Consider the following 7,382-nt stretch of genomic DNA (forward strand, 5'->3'; position numbering starts at 1 on the left):
GTGGATTCTTTTGCTGAAGTTGATTAACATGAGAATTGTTACTTTTTATTTGTTCTGAATATTTCAATTTGAGTTTCCCAAATGTTTGTTGATAGATTTCTAAACCTTTGTGCAAAATAGATATCAAAGGACATGACCGTGTGTTCATTTCTAATCTGTATTGTATAAGCTTTTGTCTCACAAGTCACAGTTTAGTCTCCAGCTTTATGATTTTCTTACAACCAAATTATGAGAAAATTTTAAACAAATACATAAGTAAAGTTGGCCAGGTGCTGGCAGCTCACTCCTGTAAACCTAGCTACTCAGAAGGGTGAGATCTGAGGATCGTGGTTCAAAGCCAGCCAGGCAGGGAAGGCCATAAGACTTTTATCTCCAATAAACCACCAGAAAACTGGAAGTGGCACTGTGGCTGAAGTGGTAGAGTGCTAGCCTTGAGCTGAAGAGCTGAGGGACAGTGCCCTGGCCCAGAGTTCAGGCCCCATGACCAACAAAAAATAAGTAAAGTAGATAGTTGTCTCACCCGCAAGTGTACTCATTAATTACCTTCAATAATGATAACCTTATCTTGTTCCATTTATAATATACCTCACATCCTGTTCTCCATCCTACCCAGGAAGTATATGACCATTTTATTTATCAATAATTCAAAATATACCTGTAAAACAATATTACCAAGTTTTGTTTCTCCAGTTTTTTTATTGGTCAGTTTTTAGATACTGTCATATTACTCAGACTAAGTACTGTATAAAGGTGTTTTAAGTATTTACAAGAACTCTGTTAGCAAATGGAATATTGTCCCAATTCTTTGCATTTACCAGGTAGCTGATTGAATAATTTTTATTTCATCCTACACAAAAAAGTAGAGGGCACATGGCTTCTTGAATAACACTAGTGCCTATTAGTAGATCAACCCTATGTCATTTGTTTTTATCGTCCCTTCAGAAAGCAGTGGTGAGGCTTTTTGTTTTCCTTCTTATGCTAATGAATTGAACTTCACTAATATTTTACCTGACTAAGCCATTCTTTGTCCAGCATCCTTATGTTCATGTGACCCCCGCCCCTGTCTCCCTCACTGTCTCTGTCATGTTGGGTCTTCTTTTTATTTTTCTTTTGTTGGTTGTGGGGCCTGAACTCTGGGCTGCCCAGGCTGTCCCTCAGCTCTTCAGCTCAAGGCTAGCAGTCTACCACTTGAGCCACAGCACCCATTTTGGTTTTTTTCTGTGTATGTGGTGCTGAGGAATTGAACCCAGGACCTTATACATACAAGGGGAACACTATACTACCACTGAGCCACCTTCCCAGCCCTCGTGTTGGGTCTTCTTGAACCCTCCGTCAAATGAATTGCACAGCATTAACTATTCAGTACATTTATTTTAAAACAGTAAATTTCTCCAAAAATAACTCAATAGCCCTGTCTGGAGGCCTGATTCTTATAATTATAAGCATAGTCTATAAATCTACAAGATAAAGGGAATGCTTTAACATTGTTTAAACAACAGAAAGCTCACAAAAATACATACTCTATCCCTGGCTTTATCTCTTCCTCTGATAGTGTGTAACTTTTAGAAGTCAGCTTCTTCAATTATTGGGTCAAACCTTCCAGAAGGAAAACTTGCAGATATTTCCTTTGGGCATAAACCAAACTGACCTGCCAGCTTTTGTTTAAGTAGTAGGTTCTTCCCTCTCCTGATACTGGATGGGGGTCTAGGTCACTGCCACAAGGTGGTCTGCTGAATCTGCTCTCCTCATACTTGGGACAAGTAGATGATGTTATCTCATGGTGCCATATGTCTGTGGAGTGTCATGAAGTAGATTTTCTGAATGTCCTTTTTCTGGCTTTCCAGAAGAATATCACTGAGCAAGAACATAAGCAGTCCCTGCAACTCACATTCCATTCACTGTGCATATATTTTAGATAAGTTTGATTCTCCTCGATTATTGAATAATTCTAACCTCTGTAGTTATTTTTCTTTAACTAGCCCTTCCTTCTGTGCTTTTGGAGTAGTGCTTCTCCTACCCAGAATTTAGAGAGTTTCTTGAGTTCCTACTAGGCATGAGAACGGCTAAAAGAGTGATAGACTGATAATCTTGTCAAAACCTTAATCCAAGTCCCTTAGAATTCAAGGTAGTATTGAACCCAGTGAGGACTTCTTGAAAACTTCAGTCTCTAATTAAATATCAAAGACACAAACTAAAACCAAAGGAGTTTGGGGTCCTCAGTCTTACATTACAACAACTGAAAAGGCAAAGAGTAGTAATGTATAGAAAGAAACATTCCAGAAGAGAGTATATGGAGACTTACAGTCCCATCAGAGAAGCCGATGGGACTGTAGAGTTCCTTAATGGAGGCACAGACTCTTGAAGGAGGGAGAGAACTGAGCATTTGCTTACAAGTCGGACTATCTGGCCTGGATGCCAGATTTAGGGCTATTTGTATAAAATGCTTTCAGAATCAGTTAACGAAGATGATGATAGGTCCTGGAGTTGTTGCATGAAGAACATTTGAAGATACAGGGATTGTTAGCCTGGATTGTCGAGTTATCAGTCATGATATCAGATATATTTAACAGTGATATCAAGGTAATTTATGTGCCTGTGCTTTTGGAAGGACATATGGACAGACAGTTGCATAGTTATAGTTATAACTACCATTTGTCTTCCTGACCCAAACCCCTCTATTTCATAGAAGTGTTTCTGACATGTCTCTGGGTTCTTTATTGGAACCTGACCAGGAAAAGACCCTTCCTACAAACAGGTGTAATGAGTTTATGTCCTTTCAGTGATAAAGACCCAGGTGGCCTTCTACTTTTACCTGAGACAAGTGACCTTCCTGGCATGAACATTCGTAAAGTCCTAGCTGTCACGAATCCCCTTTCTGTGGCTGCTTGAGAGGTACCTCCTGTTTTCTTCTCCATTCTTTACCTCATGCTTCTTTAAGAGTATGTGATACGACAGTTACTGTGGGGTTTTTTTGGAGGGTGCGTGGGGTTGGTGGTACTGGTTTTGTATTCACTGCCTCATTCCTGCTAAGCAAGTGCTCTACCACCTGATCCAAGCCCTTTTTGCTCCTGTCATTTTGAGGATAGTGTCTCAGTTTTTGCATGGTTTGGACTGAGATCCTCCTGGTCCTGGTCTCCCCAGTAACTATAGTAGCAAGCAGGTACACCACCCCAGATATCAGTTGAAGTAAGATGTAGTAAACTTTTTTCTGGGTGTTCCTTGAGCTACAGCTGCGATTATAGTATGAGCTACCCTACCTGGCTACAGTCTTAACTTTTTTTTAGTATTGTTTTTGCCATCACATTAGTTTTCTCTCATATGTCTAAACTATTCTGCCCATCTCTGTGTCTTCCTTAAAAGTCTCACTACAAGATCATTGATATATGCTGTCTTTCCAGTTCATCACAGATCTTTCTAATCTCCATTGTTATTTACGCCATTTTCTATACTGTCTTTTTCTCTTGTAGCACATCTCAATCATGCATATTCTTCAAACTCTAAAACCTCTTCAAGCTCTTATGATGCTCGGTCAAAGCCACTGGGAGAAAACTTCAGGGTTCTCACAAGTTGATCGAAGCAGGAGCTCAAGATGCTGGAACAAAACTGAAACCTGGCTCTTCAACTGGGTCATCCAACTCTGATCACACTGACTGTCCAAAATAATTTCCCACAATCCCTTACCACTGGGACATCAAGTACTTGTCCTTTCTTCCCTTTCTCTCATCTGTGATACAGAGGAAATTGCATACACCATTAAACCTTCTAGGCCAGAGATTATTGCAGCCACTGAATTATATTCTTGTAAAAGCAAGCATTTATGGTTATAGGGAGGGAGATAGACAGAGTTATATTAGGAGACAAAAAAGTAAAAATGGTCTAAAGTATACCTAGCCTGAGATTTTTCTCATGTCTATTAGTTCAACAATGTCTACCCAAAGCCTGTTGTGTGTGAGGCCTCACATTAGGTACAGAGGATACAATGGTAGAGAAGCCCAAATAAATGTGTTATTAGATAGTTTTGGCCATACATCAGGCTGTCAAAGGATGAACACAGGTCTAGGGAGAGGGAAGTCAACTAGGGAAAGGCATTTTACAAAAGAAGTGCTGAGCTCAGGGCAGGACTTTGAATAGGCTTAAACAAGCAAAGAAGAAGTTAGAGACATTTCAAATGGAGGGCGGTACACCTACAGTGGGCCTGTGATGAAATGGGAAGGAACAGGTGACTAAAAGGGGGATGATAATGGGTAGGTTCTGAACATGTGGTACTTGTGGTTTTAGTGGCCTTCAGGTGGTAAGACCTAGTTGCACTCTCAAGATAGACATTGTGGCTAAAGCTTCGTAACCAGTAATGAACAGCAAGTCATGATTGGGGACTACCTCACATCACTCATGGGCATCTTGAGGAAATCTACAAGGAAGGTAGCCAGGACAGTAGGAAGGAGTATCAGGAAGAAATTCTGGCAGAGAAAAGAGAAAGAACTTAAAGAGGGCCAGAGTTTTCAGAGCCTGAGGTTCAGTGGAGAGGATTTGCTCTGCAGGTGGTAACTGGGGAGTGATCCAATAGAGACAGTAGAATGGGATTGAAGGAAAAGCAAAACCACCGCATGAAGGGACCATTTCAAAATGTGGTTCACATACAAAAGAATAAATATGGGGGTCTGGGAAAGTGGCTCAGTGGTAGAGTGCTTGCCTTGCATGCATGAGGCCCTGGGTTCGATTCCTCAGCACCACAAAAGCAGAAAAAGCTGGAAGTGGCACTGTGGCTCAAGTGGTAGAGCACTATCCTTGAGCTGAAGAGCTGAGGGACAGCGCCCAGGCCCAGAGTTCAGGCCCCATGACCGGCAAAAAAAAAAAAAGAATAAATATGGATGGACAATAAGTGAAAACAACTCACTGTAGTATCATTCTTAAGTGTGTGTTCACAGGTCCCTTGTTTTTCTTTCTAGTCATCCCTGTACTATATGTTGGTATTGCCTGTTTTTTACCTTTATAGCATACAATCTTCTGTGAAATATTTGTTTTGCTTAACAATGTTTTTGAGGTTCATTCATGTGTTATCATTTGTATTCACGGATGTACCACAATAGTCTCTTTATTACATACCATAATTATCTGTTTTACTTGGAGAGATATATGGGTTGATTCTAGTTTAGAGGAATTAATTACAGACAGTGCTAATATTAGCATATGTCATAGTTTTTTGTTTTGTTTTGTTTTGTTGGTTGTGGGACTTGAACTCTGGGCCTGGGCACTGTCCCTCAGCATTTCAACTCAAGGCTAGCACTCTACCATGTGAGCCACAGTGCCATTTCCAGTTTTCTGGTGGTTTATTGGAGATAAGAATCACAGACTTTTCTGCCCAGGCTGGCTTTGAACTGTGGTCCTCAGATCTCAGCTTTCTGAGTATCTAGGATTATAGGCCTGAGCCACTGAAGCCTGGCCACTTCATAATTCTTTCTTTTTTTTATGCCCTTCGTAGGGCCTGAACTCTGGGCCTGGGTGCTGTCTCTTAGCTCTTCAACTGTAGACTAGTGCTCTACCACTTGAGCCTCAGCCCCACTTCTGGCTTTTTCTGCTTATGTGGTGCTGAGGAATTGAACCTGGGGCCTCATGCATGCAAGGCTCTACCACGAGCCACCTTCCCAGCTCCAACTTCATAATTCTTATATGCCAGAAATTCCCTCTGGAAGCTAGATGCCCATTCAGAGAAAATCCAAAGAACAAAGATGACAAAGAGTCACAGAAGGAGCATGAATTATTTTCAAGCAGGTTTTTAAAATAAAATACGAAAGTGGGAAAATCCCATCTTCCCTTCCAATATACAGGCACAATTTTTTTTTCAGGCACACAAAAAATCAGACACAAATTGAATGGACATTTCTAAAGTCTGGGCTCATTAGTATACATGTTCATCTTCAACAGAAATCTCTAAGCATTTTCCATGGTAGGAAGATTACAAGCTACAAAGCTACTTCTTCCGTTTACAAATTCTAAATTCTATAGTCATTTAGTCAATTCCCCTTACATAAAATATTATTTTTTTCTAAAAACATCTTCCTTATATAGAGATTCCACACAGTGGTGCAATTTCAATCCTTTGTAAATTACACTTTTAAAAATTAAAGGTTGGGCTGGGAATGTGCCTTTGTGGTAGAGTGCTTGCCTAGCATCCATGAAGCCCAGGATTTGATTCCTCATTACCACATATATAGAAAAAGCCAGAAATGGCACTGTGGCTCAAGTGGTAGAGTGCTAGCCATGATCAAAAGAAGCTCTGGGACAGTGCCAAGGCCGTCAAGCCCCAGGACTGGCAAAAATAAAAATTAAAAAAAAAATTAAAGGTTCCACCAGGTGCTAGCTTATAGCTAATCAGATAGCTGAGATCCAAGCCAGTCTGAGCAGGAAAGAATATAAGATTTTTTTTATCTCCAGTTAACCACCTCTTCTCCCCCCACCCCCGCCCCAGAAAAGGCAGAAGTAGAGCTGTGGTTCAAGTAGTAGAGCAGTAGTAGCCTCAAGCAAAAAAACTGAGGGACAGCCCTCAAATCTTTAGCTCACACTCCAGAACTGGCACAAAAAGAACAAATAAAGGCTTCTGTTCTTTTTAGTGATATATTATTACTACTTAAAACAATATGTAGCTCCTAGTTCTTCAAATACCTTAACACTGGTCTTTAGCCTGAAACTAGACATACTTTTCCAAAAATGAAGAGCTAACATTTAGTGAGATCACTGCCCCCAGTCACACAATATCAGTGATATCACTAGCAATTCTGTTTTTGTTGTTGTTATTGTTGTTTAAGCCTAGTAAAGAGGTCACATAACTGTAGCATAACAATTTTTGATGTTTGAATTTATATTTTCATTTTCAAATGAATTGCTAGAAAATGTGATTTTCCTATTGTTTTCCTTCAATGATGGATTATCTTTATTTTTTCCATATATTATTTTCAATTTGTTGTACAGGGTAGATGTATTTTAACATGTGCATATACTCATACAATGTAGGGCTGGGAAGGTGGCTCAGTGGTAGAGTGCTTGCCTTGCATGCATGAGACCCTGGGTTTGATTCCTCAGCACCACACAAGCAGAAAAAGCCAGAAGTGGTGCTGTGGCTCAACCAGTAGAGCGCTAGCCTTGAGCTGAAGAGCTTAGGGACAGTGCCCAGGCCCAGAGTGCAGGCCCCACGACTGACAAAAACAAAACAAAACAAAACTCATGCAATGTACCTTGATCAGACTCACACCTTCTTTTCCATTCTCCCTCAACCCTGCTAGTGGGAGATTTGATTGAAAACTCAGGAGAAGGGCCCAGAGACAGAAGATTCATTACAAGAAAGAGATGAACAATGGGGTGGGCTTCTTGGGGTGCAGAAGTTGTCT

Source organism: Dipodomys ordii, unplaced genomic scaffold, assembly GCF_000151885.1.
Source record: "Dipodomys ordii isolate 6190 unplaced genomic scaffold, Dord_2.0 Scaffold1000003146, whole genome shotgun sequence".
NCBI lineage: Eukaryota > Metazoa > Chordata > Mammalia > Rodentia > Heteromyidae > Dipodomys > Dipodomys ordii.